This window comes from Pan troglodytes, chromosome 11 (genome assembly GCF_028858775.2).
Source record: "Pan troglodytes isolate AG18354 chromosome 11, NHGRI_mPanTro3-v2.0_pri, whole genome shotgun sequence".
NCBI classification, from domain to species: domain Eukaryota; kingdom Metazoa; phylum Chordata; class Mammalia; order Primates; family Hominidae; genus Pan; species Pan troglodytes.
Window position 1 is genome coordinate 47,373,100 of NC_072409.2, and position 21,155 is coordinate 47,394,254.

General features: G+C 42.3%; 1 long non-coding RNA gene across 2 annotated transcripts; it reads left to right on the plus strand.

Moving 5' to 3' along the window:
• The first annotated feature begins 6,652 nt into the window (after window positions 1-6,652).
• On the plus strand, window positions 6,653-19,770 carry LOC134807648 (uncharacterized). 2 transcript variants are annotated; one of them, XR_010148641.1, is made up of 3 exons: window positions 6,653-6,829; window positions 18,064-18,270; window positions 19,353-19,770. It is a non-coding gene; the product is annotated as an uncharacterized LOC134807648 (long non-coding RNA). The 2 variants fall into 2 exon arrangements; XR_010148642.1 differs by lacking the exon at window positions 6,653-6,829 and adding an exon at window positions 12,500-17,614.
• The last annotated feature ends 1,385 nt before the right edge of the window (window positions 19,771-21,155 follow it).

A 21,155-nucleotide genomic window follows, 5' to 3' on the forward strand; every position in this document is an offset into this window, starting at 1 on the left:
TAAATCTATACATACAGACACATTTCTCTTATGCCAACAAAGACCATACCCTCTTCTCAAACACAAACAGAATATCCACAAAAATTGTTGCTAAGGTAGAACACAGAGAACATCTTAAGAAATTCCAAAATCAAAAAATCAGATAAGCCACCTTTTCTGAACAGACTGCAGAAAAAGTAAGCATTAATATCAAAGGGCTGGCAAAATGATTCTATTTCAATATTTTAAAACACCCCTTAAGATAAAAAAGAAAATAAAAATTAAATAACTGCAGTTAGTTATGGATTGAAAAATGAATGTCCATGAGAGTACCACGTCATGAAAGACATGGACAAAGCAGTCATCAGAGGAAAATTTGTAGCTCTCAATCCTGGTGCTAGAAAACAAGAGAGGCAGAAAAAAATAATAAAATAAGTGCAAAGATAGCAAAAGTAAGAAAATAATAAAAATAAAAGTAAACATCAGTGAAAGAGAGTATAAACAAGCAGAATGGTAGTGCTTTGAAAATAAAAAATAATTTAAATAAATTTCTGGCCATTCTGAACAAGTAAAAAACAAAAACAGTAAGCAGACCCAGGCATAAATGAAAGCATTTGAAGTGAAAAGGTGTCCAAAATTGAAGTTATAAAAAGATTAGAACTGAATACAGCTCTATGTCAATATTTTTGAGACTTTAGATGAAAGTAATGCTAATCCAGGAAAATATAAATTACAGTAGAATCCCTCTTATCCAACACAGTCCAGGCCAATAGTCAGTTGGTTAAGTGAAAAAAGTGTTTAAAGTGAAGAATTATAAAGAAAGTCATTATGGATCTCAAACTTTTACTTTAATTGAAACCATAAAAACATATATTCACTCACCAATGTTTTATGCAGGGTTAATGCCTTCTCTTTAAAATTGGACTTCTGATTGGATTTCTACCTCATTTTTCTTATGTAAACACTTATAGTTCACTTTTGATATTTATGGGTTTTGATTTTTGAAACAAAGGGAAAATGTTAAAACATATACTGTTCAGTAATGCCACCTAATCCACGCGGGATATGTCCCAGGACCCCTAGTGGATGCTTGAAACCACAGATACCAAACATGATTACTGTCAGTCGGAACATTTTTTTTTTTGGAGACAGTCTTGCTCTGTTGCCCAGGCTGGAGTGCAGTGGCGCCATCTCGGCTCACTGCCAGCTCCGCCTCCTGGGTTCGTGACATTCTCCTGCCTCAGCCTCCCAAGAAGCTGGGACTACAGGCGCCCGCCACCACGTCCAGCTAATTTTTTGTATTTTTAGTAGAGACGGGGTTTCACCATGTTAGCCAGGATGGTCTCGATCTCCTGACCTCCTGATCTGCCCACCTTGGCCTAGTCAGAACACATTTTTGTTTAAGTCTTCCATCCACAGATGTAATGCCTTTCCCACCTTAACTAAATACTTATCAACACTGTGGCCATAACTTTTGCAGCTGGAGGTATGACAGCAAAAGTAGCACAAATTTCTTTTTCCCTCTTTACAATTTTACAGATAGCAGGTTCATTCTTACCGCAGATCTTAGCAACATAAGCATAGTATTTGTTAACCTTATTAAGTCGAGAACTTTCACCTTTTCACTTAAAGGAAGCACTTTATGGCTTCTCTTTGGCATATTTGAGTTGTCAGCATCACTACTCTTGCCCTCTGGGGTCACTATTAACCAAAATAAGAGTAACTTGAACACAGGGCACTGTGATGCTGATACCATGAAAGTCAATCTGCTAACCAAGATGGCTACTAGGTGACCAACAGGTGGGGAGTGTCTACAGCTGGATAAAAGATTATTTAAATCCTGGGCCGGATGGAGTGGGACAGCAAGAGAATTCATCATGCCACTTAGAACAGTCTGCAACTTAGAATTTATAAATTGTTTATTTCTGGAATTTTCCACTTAATATTCTTGGACCATGGTTGACTTTGGGTAATGGAAACTGAGGAAAGGGAAACGTCAGATAAAGGGGGCACAATTGTACTCCAATTGTGGAATTCCTGTAAATCAGAGCTTCTCAAACTTCAATGTGCAAACAAATGTCTTGGGGATCTTGTTAAAATGCAGAGTCTGACTCAGTAGGTGTGGGTGGGGTTCTGAGATTTGGCATTTCTAACAGGCTTCCAGGTGATACTGGTGCATGGGCCACACTTTGAGTAATAAGGATATAAATTCCTGCATCCACCCATTGTTTCCAGTTGTATTAGAACATTTAAGTACCAATTATTTATCTAAGTGACTCAATTATATCTAGTCCTCCTAAAGTATTCAACTTAGTCTTCATGAAAATGAAAACTCTTTTTTTTGGCAACTATTCCATTGGTCTATATAATGTTAAATTAAATAAAGTAATTATACAGGTATACTTGTAAATAAATTTGAGAGCAAACACAGCTGAAAGCTGTAAGCATTCATTTTAAATCATGGAAGCAGAGGGTAGAATTATAACAGAAAGTAACCTATAGGCCTACCAAAGTATCCAGCTTGTTGTGAGAATCCTCCCTTCAAAAACACTTTACCCTGTCCCTGAAAAAGCCCCAGACCCAGAGGTTATAGGTAGGTTTTACCAAATTTGCAAGGAATAAGTATTCCCTATCTTATATATGTTTTTTTCAGTAAGTAAAAAATGAGACATATGTTCTGCTTTGATTTGAATGCTTGAGCCCTTTGAAACTCATGCTGAAATTTCATTGCCACTGTAATAGTATTAAGAAGAGGGGCCTTTGAGAATTATGTCATGGGGGCACCATGAGTGGGTCAATGCTGTTATCTCGGGAGTGGAATGACCCTTGCCAGAGGCCATCAACATGCTATTGGACTTACCAGCCTTCAGAACCATGAGCCAAAAAACTTATTTTCTTTATAAATTATCCAGTCTGTGGTATTCTGTTACAGCAACAGGAAATGGACAAGACATGTGTATTAGTCTGCTCTCATGCTGCTAATAAAGACATACCCAAGACTGGGTAATTTATAAAGGAAAGAGGTTTAATTGACTCACAGTTCCACATAGCTGGGGAGGCCTCATAATCAGGGTGGAAGACAAAGGAAGAGCAAAGGAACTTCTTACATGGCAGCAGACAAGAGGATGTGTGCAGGGGAACTGCCCTTTATACAACTATCAGATCTTGTGAGACTTACTCACTATCATGAGAACAGCATGGGAAAGACCCACCCCCATGGTTCAATTACCTCCCACCATGTCCCTTCCATGACACCTGGGAATTATGACAGCTACAATTTAAGATGAGATTGGGCTGGGGACACAGCCAAACCATATCAACATGTCCCAACTCATTGTATAAAGTTCATATAATCCTTATCCCAAACTAGGTAAGAGTACAAGAAAAAAAAATCATATAATTATGGTTTATATAATTATGAACATAAATATGAAAATTCCAAGTAAATTTTAGCTCACTGATTTTAATTTTATAATAAAGAAGTAAAATATTATGAAGAATCGGGACTAATATCTCGAATGTAAGATTGGTTCAATATCAGAAAATCTACTGACATAGTTTATCCCCTTCATGGACAAAGGAGAAAAACTATGTATTCTCTCAATGGATATAAAATTATTTTAAAATATTCAATATTTTTTCCTAATTAAGGAAAAAAATCCTTGTTCACTTGTTAATAGAAAATATTCCCTCAACCTAATAGAGGCTATCTATTGGAAATCTACAGCTGAACCTTAAAGAACACAAATCATTTTGAATAAATAGAAAGACCTATCATTTTCCTGAAAGGATGCCTGAATATTATAAAGATTGCAATTCTTGCCAAATAATATAAACTCATTTCAATCACAATAAAAATTCAAAGATTTCTCTTTTTAGTTGGAATTGTCAAATTGATTCTCAAGTTTATATGCAAAAGAAAATGCACAAGAATAGCTGTTCTGAAACATTTGAAGAAGACAAGTAACAGACAGGGAGATTTTAGCAAACAAATAAATAGTATCCAGAATGTATAATGAGCATCCACAAAACCATAAGAACAATGCAAACAATGAAACAGAAAAATTGACAAAATAAATAGGCTATTTACAGAAAACGAAATACAGGTAGCTAATAAACATATATAAAAATGTCCAGTCTCAGGAAATTGCAAATTCAAATCAGGGCTCGTTTGTTTGGGTGTTTAGCCATTGGATTAGAAACAACAGGAAGAATTGTTAAATACATTATATTCCATCCACTTAAGGAAAAAGATATGTTAAATAATTGTATTCCGTCCATTTAAGGAAAAAGATCTCTATCAAATATAGCAAACACACAAAGAAAAACATGTACGTGTAAACTCTAAGTGTGTGTACATAAGAAAAAAGTCAGTGCATCTAGACATGCCAGTGCCCAGCCTAGACACGCTGGGCTGTTAACCCAGGCCCAGTGGGGCAGAAGGGTGGGCCAGGCACAGTGCCTTGTACAATTTGCTCAGGACACTAGTATGTTATTGAATCTCTGGCATGAGGATCTATTAATAGATTTTTTTAAGTGCCCTAGCCAAATTCTATGCCTTCTAGAAAAATATTCTGCTTCTGTTGTTCCTTTAGAGAGCTGTTCAGCATAGAATCTAGACGTTTCCTTCTGAAACAAATCCAGTAACTATTCAACTATCAAATTTAGCATTCTGGCTGTATAGAAAAATAACAATGCTATATTAAGTTACCACTGTGAAGTAGGTGGCCAAACTGTATATGTGACATTCTTAGTTTTTCAACAAACTGAATATGCCTGAGGCACGTTTCCTGAATGCTTCTTCTTCCAACAGCCAAAGCATGATATTATCATCCACACAATTTACATTCCCAGAATGGAAGTTTGCATTCCGACAAGGGAAAAGGCTCTGAGGCCCAGGCCCCTGCCCCGCTGCATGCCGTATATTTTGGGAGAGTCATCCTTTCTCAGGAACATGGTTTGCAACTATGTTCAGAGGGAATAGTATGAGTCACCTCCTCCCAGCGCTTTTCAAGAATCAATAAAATGAATTTGAAACAAACAAAGATTTGATCCAACATGAATACTGATTTTAACAACTTGTTTTCATTCCCTTGACTTTTTCCATTTCTAATTTTAGAACGGAATGAAATTATTTTTGAACGCATGTTTATGAATTTTCTGGCCACTTTCAAGCCTTTAACTATTTCACACTTTCTCTCTAAAGATCAAAGAAACTCTAGTAACGTGGAAATTCATGCTCCGAGTAGCGACAAGCCAGTGACTTTTTCTATAGAAAGGGTACCAGACTCCAATTTGAAAATCTCAAGCAGCTTTATATTCAAGCAAGTTCAATCCAATCTCTTCCTGACTCACTGTCTCATCAACATGCAAAGCTCTCGAAGAGAAATCATCTCTTACTTGCCTGAGGGAGTTCTGGCAGACGTTTTGAATGTGGATGTGGAAGTTCTTTCCTCGTCTCCATCCTGTCAAGAGCCGTGGAGCAAACAGCAGGATGAGGAAGACACGGAAGACAAAACTGATAACGCACGTCACCTCGCTGCAGCGGGAGACGGAATGTAACTTCAATTCAGCCTCTTTGGGGTTTGGGTTCTGACCAAGTAAATCGGGAATGTTGTTAACACATCAAGCCAGCCTTTATTGTTTGTCTTAACCCAAGAAAACACAAAATGACACTTACTTTGTTGCTCATTTCGGTTTTAACTTGTTGATGTCCTCCCCACAAAAATCAAACTTGAAAATGCCTGGCAGAGACCCCTGAGATCTAGGGTTTGAAATGCTCTTTTGACAAGTTAAGAGGTTAAAAAGAATTCAGGAACATACTGTAGAGTCTCATGGGGGATTTTAGAAAAAAAATATGCAAAGCATCTTTAAATATGTGGAAAATCCTTAGCAGTGAAATTGCACTGAAGTCAGATTGTTTTCCCATTGATGTTGCATTGCTCGGCTGCAAGAGGTGGGGTGGGCACATCGTGGGGGGAGAGCAGAAGTGCCTGTTAGGGTGCTGCCAGACCTCAGTGTGGAATTCTGCTTCTCACAGTTGGCCATAATCAATCAATCAGACTCCCTCTTTCTCCTCCCTTCTCCCTCTCCCTTTCTTTCCGTGGTTGAAGGGCCCCTCTTAAATCGCTCTTGAGCCTGCATTCTAATTTGCTCTCTCTCCCACGTGAAATCCACTTCTCCCAGCTAAGCTGCGTTTTGCAGCTTTATGACGGTACTGAAAGCACTTTATTTCCACTTAAAGAGCTGCCTGTTCTATTTACCATCACTCTCGGGGTACTTAACCTCATTTAAAAGGCTAACTTTTCTCCTGCATTATAAAGTTGCTCGGGAGTCTCAAAGCCTCTTTCTCTGCCCAGCCCGCAGCCAGCCCTCTCCAGCCACCCCAGCCTCGCCCTCACCCCTCCCAGCCTCTGTTCCAAGGCCCAGGCGCGCCCGCGTGGGGCACGTGTCCCTGAACGCCCCGCCTCCGGCCAGCCTGACCGCTCAGCGCTCGGTGTCACTTCTGGCACGCCTCCACATTCCTCAAATCCCAGAGAGGACCTCGAAATAGGATAGAAAACAAGAATTTAAATAAGAAGCAACAGGGCTGCCCGCTCTGGCTGGGGAGGGCCTCGGCCCCCGCCTGCACCTGCGGCCCTTGTTTCTTGCGCGGTTTTGCAACGTCAGAGCCGTCCACACTCGCAGGCCATTTTTAGCGGCCTGTTGGAAAGGGAAGACGATGAAGTCGGGCTAAGCAGGGCAACGCCTTGCCCTCTGAGAGGCGTGGAGGGCCCTTGGGAAGCTCAGAGAGCTACGATAAAATGGCTAAACGACCTTCCTCTCCTCCAAGTCACCAAATACGAGGCAGGTGGGCACCAGATGGGCAAACTGAGCTTGGTAGAAGCTTGCGCCTTCCCCTTCGTGTCTTTGGTTGGGGGTGTTTCACTGGGGACTGGGCCCGTTAGACCGACGACAGATGCATGCACCGCATCAGAGAGGAAAGTCACCTGTCTCGCAGGGAGGATGGCAGGATGGCTGCTGGGGCAGGCGGAGCCCACGAGGGTGGGGCCGGGAGATCCTGCTCGTTTTGCCGGGTTGGCCTCTGCCTAGCCCGGCACCCGCAGTGCAGAGAGCACCCCGGCTGGACTTCCCTGACCGCGTCCCCGGAAGGCAGGAGCCCCTTCCCGCGGCGGCCCAGGCCCGGGCTCCCTTGTGCTCACGGGATAAGCCTCTTGGATGGATGAGCGCGCCTCCTTCCTGCTCACACTCCCAGCGCAGGCCACGGCCAGAGCTGTTTGCCCTGCACACACGGGGAGGGGCGGCCAGCTCACGGTGCAGACCAGCGGGATGGGGCTTCACCGCTTGCTACCGTCTCAGTGTCCCCTCAAATCATACCTTGAAACTTACTCGCAAATGGAATGGTATTAAGACCCAGCACTTTGGGAGGCCAGGGCAGGAGGATCACTTGACCTCAGGAGTTTGAGACCAGCCTGGACAACATAGTGAGACCCCATCTTAAAAAAAATACAAAAATTGGCCAGGCATGGTGTCGGCACCTATAGTCCCAGCTACTTGGGGGGCTGAGGTGGGAGGATCACTTGAGCCCAGGAGGTCGAGGCTGCAGTGAGTTGTGTTGGCACCACTGCATTTCGGCCTGGGGACAAAATGAAACCCTGTCTCAAAAAAAAAAAAAAAAAGAAAAGAAAAAAAAAGTGGGTCCTTAGGGGTTGACTGAGTCCTAAGTGCAAGCTCTGGTGAATGGGAGGAAGGGCTTCATAGAGGCTTCCCATGGTGTTCACCCCATTCCCTGCAAGGACACAGGTTGGAGGCCCCCTGGAAGCAGAGTTGCAGACAGGGAGCCTGCAGCGCCTGGGTCTTGGACTTCCCAGCCTCCAGAACTGTAAGAAAGAGACTTGTCTTCTTCATACATTACCCGTCTCAGGTATTTTATTACAGCAGCACAGACGGACTAAGACACCTCTCTTCCCTCGTCTTCCAGTTTTCTGTGCGTAAATCCTCAATGGGTGTGAAGCGCAGAATGGGAAGGCAAGGTGCGCAGAATGAGCTCACTAGAGAAATCACGCTTTTCTTCTCCCTTGTGGTTTCACCTGCAGTCCCTAGTCTCCTACTGATGAAGAAGGGGCCTGGCCATAAGGTGTCCTTCCCCCCTTTGGTTCCCTCCATACTGTCTCCCTCTTCCACCCCTCTCCTAAATATGTTTCCAATGACACAGGAGGTTAATGCTGGCTGCCCCAGGACTGAGTGAGAGACAGATTCCTTCCATGCCCAGAGGAGCCTGGCTTCAGGGTGAAGGGTGAGCAAAGTTCCTGTTGAACTCGTGGCTTCTTGGAGCAGGATTTCCAAGAATTGACACTCCAAACCAGTATCCCAGGACCTGGTCTGCCAGGCACACAGCCAATGTGTGTTTCTTTGCCAGCTGAAAAACAGCAGGCAGCAGCCACAGCTAATGTTTTTGAGCATTTCCTTCTTGTCTGTCTCTCTCCTCAAAGCCTAACAGACAGTGTCAGGGGCACGTTGTACAAAATCATGAACTGAAGCATTTTCTCAAAAGCTCCTCTCATCTAATGCATTTAGATATTGCACAAGGGAAAAGATGCAGACACCAGCCTCACACTCCCTGCTTTCTCTAACTGGGGACATCTCCTACAGGTGACATTTGAAATTCAGTCTCTCTTGGTGCCACCTCAGGATTTAACCCCAGCCTGAGTCCCCCTCCCCATCCTCTCCTTTCAAAACCTGGATCACCTAGGAGATGAACTTTCAGTTTTCTGGAATGGATCAGGGAGGTGAGCCACTGCATCAGGGGAGGGTGTTGACATGACTATGTGCCTTCTCTTTTCTGGTGGAGCCCTTTGTAGCAGAAAATAATATTTACTATGGAAACAACATAAATGAGTCTTGGATGAGGACTCTAAGTTCGCATTGTTAAGATAATAGGCTGAAAATTTTGCACTATTTTTTGATAGTTCTAAATAGTCCAGGCATTTAATATGCATTGAAGTAAGCAGGTCACAGCCTGTGGCTTAGAAATAATAGAGCCAATTTATACTCCTACCAGCAGTGTAAAAGCGTTCCTATTTCTCCACATCCTCTCCAGCATCTGTTGTTTCCTGACTTTCTAATGATCGCCATTCTAATTGGTGTGAGATGGTATCTCATTGTGGTTTTGATTTGCATTTCTCTAATGACCAGTGATGATGAGCTTTTCTTCATATGTTTGTTGGCTGCATAAATGTCTTTTTTTGAGATGTGTCTGTTCATATCCTTTGCCCACTTTTTGATGGGGTTGTTCATTTTTCTCTTGTAAATTTAAGTTCCTTGTAGATTCTGGATATTAGCCCTTTGTCAGATGGGTAGATTGCAAAACATTTTTTCCCATTCTGTAGGTTGCCTGTTCACTCTGATGACAGTTTCTTTTGCTGTGCAGAAGCTCTTTAGTTTAATTAGATCCCATTTGTCAAACCTGCATGTTCTGCACATGTATCCCAGAACTTAAAGTATAATTAAAAAAAAAAAGAAATAATAGCACCATTCCATGACTCGTGTTGCATGGGGCCATCATCACTTCGGCCTCTCTGTGCAGCACTTCAGACTTTGGGAATGTGTGTCTAGCATTGATGCTGAGCGTGGATTCAATCAGAAAGACCTATGTTCAAACACTGGCGTTTGTTTGTGTGACCCAGGCAGGTTAACGCTCTTAGCCCTAATTTCCTCAGCTGTAAAACAGGCAATAATGACAGTTCCTATTGTATAGAGTTCTGAAAATTAAATATGCTCAGTGCCTGACAAAAAGTAAATCTTCAACAAATGTCAGTTCTTATTATTAAGGTTTTTACCGCATCCTTGCTCAATGATTTGGAGCTTTTGTGTTTGTTAGTCTCTGCAGAGGAAAATTGGCTTTGTGCTTGATTAAAACCTATCTTGGTTACCCCAATGTCCTGATGCTGTTCAGATGGTAAATAGTCTTTCCCAGGAACAGGTAGCTCTTTAATTCTAGAGAGAAGAAAAGGAGGCTGGAGGGTTCTGAGTTTCTCCAGGGGTGTGCGGGGTTGACTGGGTGTAGGAATCATCATTGACCACTTTGTTTTCCAAGAAGGCCCACAAAGGGCTCTACAGTTAATGTTTTATCAGAGATCAATAGGGAGTCTCCTCCATTGTACATTCAGTGAACACTTGCAAAGGAAATGGATGAATGAATGAATGAACAAATGAATAATTTCCTTCTTGGTTTTCTCTTGAAAGGAAATATATAGTCATCCCTCTGTATCCAAACAGGATTGTTTCTAGGACCTCCCACTCTCAACCCCATGGATACCAAAATCCACAGATGTTCAAGTCCCCGTTTGCATACACCCTATGCACATACTCCGTTATACTTTAAATCATCTCTAGACTACGTATAATACCTAACACTATGTAAATAGTTGTTGTGTTACATTGTTTAGGGAATAATGATGAGAAAAAAGCCTGTACGTGTTCAGTACAGATACAACCATCTTTTTTTTTTTTTTGTAATATTTCTTATTCACAGTTGGTTGAATCCAGGGATGCTGATTCCAGATTTGGAGGGCCAACTGCACTCCATGGTTAGCACATATGCAGAGAGCTGCATGAAGCTGGGTCTAGATCTCAGCCCTATCATTGACCTTGGGCATATTGCATGGCCCCTTTGTACCTTCCCACCTTCATTTGTCCACCTGGCATCACACCCAACTCACAAGAATGGTGGGGTTAAATGAACCATTAATGCCAGGCACTCAGCACAGGGCTTGGTGTGTTCACAACAAGCATTACCAGCAGCAGCTGTGTCATCATGATCAGTTTTCTCTGCCTTACCTCTCTCCACCTGAAGCAGCTCTTGGATGGGAAAGGTAGAGATGGTGGTCAGAGCCAGCCTTGGTGCCATTGTGAGTTTCAAATAGTGGTGCCCCATAATTCCACATATGTCTGTTGGCCGAATGTATTTAAATGAAGTATCTATTTATGCTTAAGTCTATATTTGAGTATCTGTGTGTATCTGCCCTACAGAACCCTCATCCCTTCTGTACGGAGTCGTATGTATTTAGATCTGTTTTCTTCCTTACCATGCCCCTTACTGTTGAGTACTTTTCATGCTGGTGGAGATGGTTTAAATTCTTGAAGATTTTGAGTGAGTGAAGGGCATCCAATTGTTTTTCTCCTCTATCGCATTTCCCACTGGGGAAAGAAAGGCTGAATGAATACCTTTTTAAGCTTTCCCCAAATAAGTCATTTCTAGGCTCTAAGATAGCAGAAGAAATGTCAGCACAAATGCTAATTAAGAAATAAGTAACATCGCAGACCAAAAAAAGAAACAGAAAACTAATCCTCCCTATTGGTGGTGGAAGTGTAGGTCCTCCCCATCAGACACCAGTCCAAGAAAAGACATAGGGTAGAAATGATGTGTTTATACTGTAAGGAAGCTGTGGGTCAGGCTTTTACACATCTGATATCTGTGTGCTGGTATCATAAGTTGTGGGAACGAGAGACATAACCTGTGTTCTTTCTGGTAACCAGTTGTTGTGGTCTCTGGGAGGGGGCTCTGAGGGTGCTCTGGGAACCATCTTCCTCTCATTTTCAGAGGCTTTGAAATGGGAAATGCACTGTGTGATGTGATGCTGTTTTAACATTGCCCAGGGTTTGAATGATGAATGTTTACAAGTGCAGGAGGCTCTGCAGAAGCCACCAAGCTGTGTACCTATCAGTTGCCTGGTTTATCATTGCACAGAATCTGGGTTCTTTGGAGGAAGAGGCCAATGGAAGCCAAGGTTCTTAACTTCATTTTGGCCGATTCAATGATGTTATAAACCTGAGGCAGGGTCACATCTAGGAGATATACATCGGTCCCCAGACTTGAGTGAGTTATCGGAGAACAAAGCTTGGCAGGACTCAATTTGGCTTGAATGGAGAAGACTGGGCTGGACTTTTGGGAAGCTGCAGGATTGGCTGTGTCAGAGAGTAAAGAGGAGGATGTACCAGTGGGAAATAGCTCATGAAACACACAGGGAGGGGAGGGGAGAGAGCTTGGCACCTGGCAAGTCTGCTGCAAGAGCGGCGCTGTCCAAGGGAAATGTAACGTGAGCCACATATATACCTTATTCTCCCATGTTGTTTTTATTCCTTGTTTTCTAAGTGGAGCTTTTCTGATGTGCAGACATCCTTGGTCTAGTTTGTGTTTGACCAGCTCTTGGGGACACCTTGACCAGCTCTTGGGGACACCTTGACCAGCTGTCATGTGTGATTTTAGGGCTTTCACCTTTGCAAAGGGCTATACCAGCTGCCCAGTCTTCCTGGAGCTCCAGAGTTATTTTAACTGATGACTTTTCAGAAATGCAGGAAGGATGTAGGTCACCTGATACTCAGGAAGCCATGTGAGGCTTGGCAATTGGATGCTTGGAGCCAATCCTTTGTCACTCACAGAGCTTTTGTGGGAATGTGGCATTATTTAATTGAGCTAACAAAGCTCATTACCAGAAAGATCTGGGGAAGGACTGGCCAAGGACAGGTAAGATGAAGCCTCACCAGGAAAGAGAAGCAAGGAAATCATAACAGAATAAAACCAAAATGAAACACAGTACCTGCCTTCATTCTGAACTAACTCGTTCCTGACCTGCAGCCTAACCTGGAGCCCTGGTCCCTGTGCTCTGCCAGAGGAAGCCTGTGAGCTAGGACAGAGCAGATGCTGCCACTGATTCCAATGCCAACACCCCTGACAAGCATGGACACTGAGCAGCCTGCACACGCATGAATCCAAAATCTGGCTCTGGCCCGACGGACAGTCAAGGAAAGAAAGAAGTCACAACATAATTTAATACTCGATAAGTACAGGGATACCCTGCTTTATTGCACTTTGTAGATATTGCATGTTTTATGAAGGCTGGTTTTGTGGCAACCCTGCATCAAGCAAGTCTATTGATGAGCACCATTTTTCCAACAGCATATGCTCATTTTGCACCACACTTGGCACTTGGTAATTCTCACAGTATTTCAAGCCTTTTCATTATTATATCTGTTATGGTGATCTGTAATCAGTGATCTTTGAAGTCACTGTTATAATTGTTTTGGAGGCACCACAAACTGCACCCGTATAAGATGGCGAACTTAATATACGTAGTGTGTGTTCTGATTGTTCCACACACTGGCCATTCCCCCATCTCTTTCCTTCTCCTCAGACCTCCTTATTTCCTGAGACAAAGGAATAGTAAAACTAGGCCAATTAATAACCCTACAATGGTCTCTAAATGCTCAAATAAAAGCAAGAGTCCCCCATTTCTCACTTTAAATCAAAGCTAGAAATGATTAAGCTTAGTGAGTAAGGCATGTCTAAAACTGAGATAGGCTGAAAGTGAGGCCTCTTGCACCAAATGGTTAGCTAAATTGTAAATGCAAAAAAAAAGTTGTTGAAGGAAATTTAAAGTGCTACTTCAGTGAACACATAAATGATAAGAAAATGAAACAGCCTTATTGCTGATGTGGAGAAAGGTTTAGTGACCTGGATAGAAGATCGAACAAGGCAAAATATTCCCTTAAGCCAAAGCCTAATCCAGAGGAAGGCCCCAATTCTCTTTAATTCTAGAGTTAGAAGCCTGAAGGAGGTAAGGAAGCTGCAGAAGAAAAGTTGGAGGCTAGCAAATATTGGTTCTTGAGGATTAAGGAAAGAAGCCATCTTCATAACATAAAAGTGCAAGGTGAGGTAGCAAGTGCTGATGTAGAAGCTGCAGCAAATTATCCAAAAGATCTAGCTAGGATTATTGATGAAGGTGGCAGTTCTAGACAACAGATTTTCAGTGTAGACAAAACAGCCTTCCATTGTAAGAAGATGCCATCTAGGACCTTCTTAGCTAGAGAGGAGAAGTCAATGCCCGGCTTCAAAGCTTCAAAGGACAGGCTGACTCTCTTGTTAGGAACTAATGCAGGTGGTGACTTTAAGTTGAAGCCAACACTCATTTACTATTTCTAAAGTCCCAGGGCGCTTAAGAACTCTGCTAAATCAACTCTGCCTGTGCTCTGTAAATGGAACAACGACACCTGGACGGCTGCATATCTGGTTTACACCATGGTTAACTGAATATTTTAAACCCACTGTTGAAACCTACTGCTTAGAAAAAAAAAAAGTTCTTTCAAAATATTACCACTCATTGACAGTGAACCCTGTCACCCAAGAGCTCTCATAGAGAGTAACAAGGAGATTAATGTTTTCATGCCTGCTAATACAACCATCATTCTTTTTTCTTCTTTCCAGCTTTTAGGTTCAAGGGGTACATGTGGGTTTATTACATGGGTAAATTGCATGTCACAGGGGTTTGGTGTACAGATAATTTTGTCACCCAGGTAATCATCAGAATAGACAATAGGTAGTTTTTTAATCCTTACCCTCCTCCCACCCTCTTCCTTCAAGTAGGCCCTGGTGTCTATTGTTCCCTTCTTTGTGTCAATGTGTGCTCAATGTTTAGCTCCCACTTGTAAGTGAGAACATGCAGTATTTGGTTTTCTGTTCCTGAATTAAATTGCTTAGGATGATGGCCTCTAGCTACATCCATGTTGCTGCTAAAGACATGATTTCATTCTTTTTTATGGCTGCATAGTATTCCATGGTGTAAATGTACCATATTTTGTTTATCCATTCTACCACTGATGGGCACCTGGGTTAGTGCCATGTCTTTGCTATTGTGAACAGTGCTATGATGAATGTATGTGTGCATGTGTCTTTATGGTAGAATGATTTATATTCCTTTGGGTATATACTCAGTAATGGGATTGCTGGGTTGAATGATAATTCTAAGTTATTTGAGAAATCTCCACACTGCTTTCCACAGTGGCTGAACTAATTTACATTCCCACCAACAGTGTATGTATTCCCTTTTTTCTACAACCTTGCCAGTATCTGTTATTGTTTGACTTTTAAGAACAGCCATTCTGACTGCTATGAGATGGTATCTCATTGTGGTTTTGATTTGCATTTCCCTAATGATTAGTGATATTGGGCATTTTTTTTCATATGCTTGTTAGCCATGTGTATTCTTCTTTTGAGAAGTGTCTGTTCATATCCTTTGCCCACTTTTTTTGCTTATTAATTTGTTTAAGTACCTTATAGATTCTGGATATTAGATATTTGTTGGATGCATAGTTTGCAAGTATTTTTTCCCCATTCTGTAGGTTGCCTGTTTTCCCTGTTGATGATTTCCTTTGCTGTGCAGAAACTCTTTAGTTTAATTAGGTCCTACTTGTTAATTTTTTGTTGTTGTTGTTGCAATTGCTTTTAGAATCTTCATCGTGAAGTTTTTATCAGGGTTGATGACCAGAATTGTATTTAATAGGTTTTCTTGTAGGGTTTTTATAGTTTTCAATTTTACATTTAAGTCTTTAATCCATCATGAGTTGATTTTGATATATAGTGAAAGGTAGGACTCTAGTTTCAATCTTCTGCATATGACTAACCAGTTATCCCAGCATCATTTATTGAATAAGGAGTCCTTTCCCCAGTGCTTGTTGTTATCAACTTTGTTGAAGATCAGATGGTTATAAGTGTGGGGCTTTATTTCTGGGCGGTCTAACCTGTTTCATTGGTCTATGTATCTGTTTCTTTACTAGTAGCATGCTGCTTTAGTTACTGCAGCCTTGTAGTATAGTTTGAAGTTGAGTAGTGTGATGCCTCCAGCTTTGTTCTTTTTGCTTAGGATCGGTCTGGCTATTTGGGCTCTTTTTTGGTTCCAAATGAATTTTAGAATAGTTTTTTCCTAATTCTGTGAAAAAAGCATCGTTGGTAGTGTGATAGGAATAAAATTGAATCAGTAAATTGCTTTAGGCAGAATGGCCGTTTTAACAATATTGATTGTTTCTATCGATGAGCATGGAATGCTTTTCCATTTGTTTGTGTCATCTTTGATTTCTTTCAGCAGTGTTTTGTGATGCTCATTGTAGAAATCTTTCACCTCTCTGATTGGCTAGGTATCAGAAATAAAATACATAGGTATTTTATTCTTTTTATGGCCATTGTAAATGGGATTGTGTCCTCGATTTAGCTCTCAGCTTGGATGTTATTGGCGTATATAAATGCTACTGGCTTTTGGACATTGCTTTTGTATCCTGAAACTTTGCTGAAGTTTTAAAATCAGATTTAGGGGCCTTTGGGCAGAGACTATGGGGTTTTCTGGGTATAGAATTATATTGTCTCCAAAGAGAGATAGTTTGACTTTCTCTCTTCCTATTTGGATGCCTTTTATTTCTTTCTCTTGTCTGATTGCTCTGGCCAGAAGTTCCAGCACTATGTTGAATAGGAGTGGTGAAAGTGGACATCTTTGTCTTGTTCCAATTCTTGATAAGAATGTTTCCAGCTTTTGCCCATTCAGTACAATGTTGGCTGTTATTATTTTTTATTCCATTTTGTATGTCGTCTGTTTACTCTGTTGATAGTTTCTTTTGCTACAACATCATTCTTTCTTATAATGTTTGCCCATGTTATTTTGAGGTATGTTCCTTCAATGCCTAGTTTGCAAAACCACCATTCTGCAGCCCATGGATCAAGAAATAATTTCAACTTTCAAATCTTATTGTTTAAGAAATGCATTAGGCTGGCCGGGTGTGGTGGCTCTCGCCTGTAATCCCAGCACTTTGGGAGGCTCAGGCGGGTGGATCACGAGGTCAGGAGATCGAGACCATCCTGGCCAACATGCTGAAACCCCGTCTCTACTAAATATACAAAAAATTAGCCGGGCATGGTGGTGGGTGACTGTAGTCCCAGCTACTTGGGAGACTGGGGCAAGAGAATGGCGTGAACCTGGGAGGCAGAGCTTTCAGTGAGCCGAGATGGTGCCACTGCACTCCAGCCTGGGCAACAGAGTGAGACTCCGTCTCAAAAAAAAAAAGAAAAGCATTAGGTAAGGCCACAGCTGTCATAGATAGTGATTCCTCTGATGTATCTGGGCCAAGTAAATCGAAAACCTTCTGGAAGGGATTAACCATTTTAGATGCCATTAAGAACATTTGCGATTCATGAAAGGTGGTCAAGATATTGATATTCTCAGAAGTTTGGAAGAAGTTGGTTCCAACCCTCACAAATGACTTTGAAAGGTTTAACACTTCAGTGGAAGAAGTCACCGCACATGTGGTGGAAACAGCAAGAGAACTAGAATTAGAAGTGGAGCCTCAAGATGTGACTGAATTGCTGCAATCTCATGATCAAACTTGAATGGATGAGGAGTTGCTTCTTATGGATGAGCAAAGAAAATGGCTTCTTGAAATGGATTCTACTCCTGGTGAAGATGCGGTGAACGTTGTTGAAGTGACAACAAAGGACTTAGAATATTACATAAATGTAGTTGATAAAGCAGCAGCAGGGTTTGAGAGGACTGACTCCAATTTGAAAGAAGTTCTACTGTGGGTATAATGCTGTCAAACAGCATCACATTCTATAGAGAAGTCTTTTGTGAAAGGAAAAGTCAATCAATATGGCAAAGTTCACTGTTGTCTTATTTTGAGAAATTGCCACAGCCACCCCAGCCTTCAGCAATCATCAACATGAAAGCAAGACCCTCCATTAGCAACAAGATTATGGCTCGCTGAAGGCTCAGATGATCATTAGCATTTTTTAGAAATAAAGTATTTTTAAATTAAGGTATGTACATTTTTTTAGACATAATGCTATTGCATGCTTAATAGACTATAGAACACTATAAACATAATGTTTGTATGCATTGGAAAACCAAAATATTAGTGTAACTAGCCATATTCTGATATTTGCTTTATTGCGGTTATCTAGAACCAAACCTGAAATATTTCTAAGGTATGTTTGCAACATTCTCAAAAAATGCAAACCTTAAACCCTGAATTTGAGTTACAGAAAGCCAGAGACACATATATACTTACATATGTACATTTATTCAGATTTATCGAAGACCGAGTTATTCTGCATAAAGTTCCAAGTGGCATTAAATTTCATTTAGAAATAAGAATTTTTGAAACAAATGTTTATAAGCCATATCATACTTTTCCTTCTCTTTTTAAAAAACATTTTCTGAAAACAACTTGACCTTTTGCTTAATGACTTTGCATTTTTTTTCCCAGGAGAGGTGCCCGATGAGCTCCCAGTCATGTGGTTCAGGGCGGGCTCTGGAAGACTCACAGAGGAGACTCCTCCAAGAAACCAAGAAGGTTTCTCTCCAAGTCGGGATCTGCTCTGCTCAGGATGCTCCTCCAACACACACAGTGAAAAACTGAGCACCTAGAGAGCAACACCAAAAACCCATGGCCAATAATGGAGAACCAAATCAGGTGACAAGTTACCCCCAGACCCTAAAATGCACGCGGTGGTGATAGGGCACCAACAACCACAGAGTCCCTGGAATTGACATCCATGAGGGAGGAGATGGGGGGAAGTAATGAGGCAGAGCCCAGCCACCTAAGGCAGGAGACCCCAAATCGGCTAACCAGAGAGGGCGGCTGGTGGATTGAGAACAGCAACTGTGATACGCTGAGTGAGTCCATGACCCTGCCTGAGATGAACCCAGGCTACGCATGGTTCCTACCATCAGGTCAGATCATACTGGGTGACATGCAGGCACTTTGACCATCCTAATAGTCCAAGGGGCAGTGGAGCCATTAGAATCAGCTCGGCCTCCAGGCATGCCTTCATCCCTGGGTCAGCGTGAAGGTGCGGAAGCTGTGGTTCTGCAGAGGAGATCACTTAAGAAGGCCCGGGCCTCACCTAAACTCTTTAATTGAGGGCCTCTGGGGCGGAGTCCCAGGCCTGCTGATTTCTTCATGCTCCCAGGCTAAGTCCAGAAGTAGTTAAAGTTGAGGACCACTTCGGTGAGGGAGAAAAAAAAGCATACTTTTTGAGGACTCTTCCCAAATAAGATTCCTTTTTCCTCTGGTTTGTTACTATTTGTTAGCATCTGTGAGTGAAAGGGATGTGAGGGTTTGATTTGGCCTAAATTCCCCTCTAGAAAATTCCCTTTGGGAAGAAAAAAGGCTCTGATCACCAACCAAAGGCCATATATTCTAGTCTCGGCCCCCACCACTTGCTGGGGTCCTCTGGGGAGCTGTGGAAAGTTCTGGCATCCTGCCGCACCTCAAGGCTCTGCTGTGGTCATCTTGGGTTCTAGATGCCCCCGAGGGTGGTAATGTACAGTTAGGGCATCCTGGACTCCACGAAGCCTCAGTAAGCCTTTGCAGGGCAGGGCACTCTTGTCCCTGTGTGCAAGTCATTGCTTCATGTAATTTGCGTAAATACAGGCTCTTTTCTACCCAAGATTAATCTTTTTAATTAGTTAAGCTGCTATGTTATAGGAAACAAACATTGACCCTTAAGTACATAATTGGCACAATTGAAACAATTAAATTATTTTCCCCAGGAGAGCATTCAGCAAAGCAATTCTTGCTGTAGAAGGAACAGCACAAAAAGCTGGAAGGAAACTGTGGCATGCGTGAAAGATAACTTGTCAGTGTTTGCAGTCTACTGAGATCCCCGCTGCAAGAAAAGGCAGGATTTTCACTTGCTTCTTGGCCCACCTCTGTTGTCCAGAATCCAGGACAGGTGACAAGAGAAGCGGATGTGATCTGCACAAGCTGGTGCAGCTGGGTTGGGAGTTGCTCCTCCTGGACAGGCCGGGAAGGGTGCTGGAGGGGAGGGAGGAGGAGAGAGGTTTTAGGGGAGGGGTGCTGAGCAGTCAGGGACCTGTAAGGTCACATTTCTTTCAGGTATTCTTTCTAGGTGTACTGAATGGGAACATTGTCTGTCATCCCTAGACTGCATTAAAGACCTAAACTGCTTCCATTTGTCTTTGTTTGTTGGACTGAAGTTTCTAATGTACCTGGTGACACAGAGCACAGCTCTGTGTTTTTATGGGTTGCTTAGTTCAAGATCTGGATGAAAGAAGCCTGAACCCATTTTTGTGCAAAAGCGTAAGGGTGTACAGCAGGGATGCTCAAACTTTTGTTTTTATAAGAACCCACTTTTATATTAAGTAGGTTTTCTGTGTGTGAGAAGAAATGCTTGAACATGGAAATGAAAAGTTCTAACTGTAGGATGGAGTTTACAGTGAGTATGAACCTCCCTCCCCACCTCCAATCCCAGGGCCCCTTCCATCTGTACTCACACCTGTAATCCCAGCCCTTTGGGAGGCTGAGGCGGGTGGATCACTTGAGGTCAGGAGTTCATGACCAGCCTGGCCAGCATGGTGAAACCCTATCTCTACCAAAACCACAAAAATTAGCCAGGTGTGGTGGCACATGCCTGTAATCCCAGCTACCTGGGAGGCTGAGGCAGGGGAATCGCTTGAACCTGGGAGGTAGAGGTTACAGTGAGCCGAGACTGCACCACTGCACCCCAACCTGGGCGACAGAGAGAGACTCCATCGCAAAACAAACAAACAAACAAACAAACTTGTGAAAGAATGAAAAGCTTTTCCAATTATCGGAAAGGAAAGACACCTACAACCCATAATGTTGTCGACTCTCTACTGAAGCAGGCATTTACAGAGGCTATGAGTGGAGTATAAATTATTGCCATCTCTTTGGGGGAAGATGAGACACTATCTAAAAAAATTTAAAAGAAATATGTCACTTCCTGGAACTTATCCAACAGATCTACTTACATAGTTCTTAGGAGAAAAGGCTCATGGCATGTGGGCTCATCGTTGCATTGGCAAGGGGGCTTTCCCCAAGGCCATCTTTGTGCCCCCAGTGGCTTAGTGTGTTACCTTCCTTGTAATTTGCATTTCATAATTATTCATTCTAGCAAAATTCCTTTCGTTTTGCCACTTTCTAGTTGTTTGGCCTTGGAAGATCATTGAGTTTCTCTTCATCTCAGTTTTCTCATTGGAAAATTGAAGTGTGCACTATTTGCTGTCTAAGACTACTCTGGTTACCATGACTCCATGATAAATTACCCAAAAATATGGTGGCATGCAACAATTGTTTTTTATGTGCATGAATTCAGTGGGTTGGGAATTCAGACGGGAATTCAACTGAAAGACACTGAGGCTGGGGGCTTGCATACCCTGCAGCCTTACTCATGTTATGTGTCTGGTGATTGGAGCTGGCTGTTGGCTTGGGGGCCTCAGTTCTTCCCCGTGCTGTCACTCCATGTCAGCTAGCTGGGGTTCCAGCAAGCATCCATGAGAGACAGAAAGCCAGGTGTAAACTCTATGGCTTTT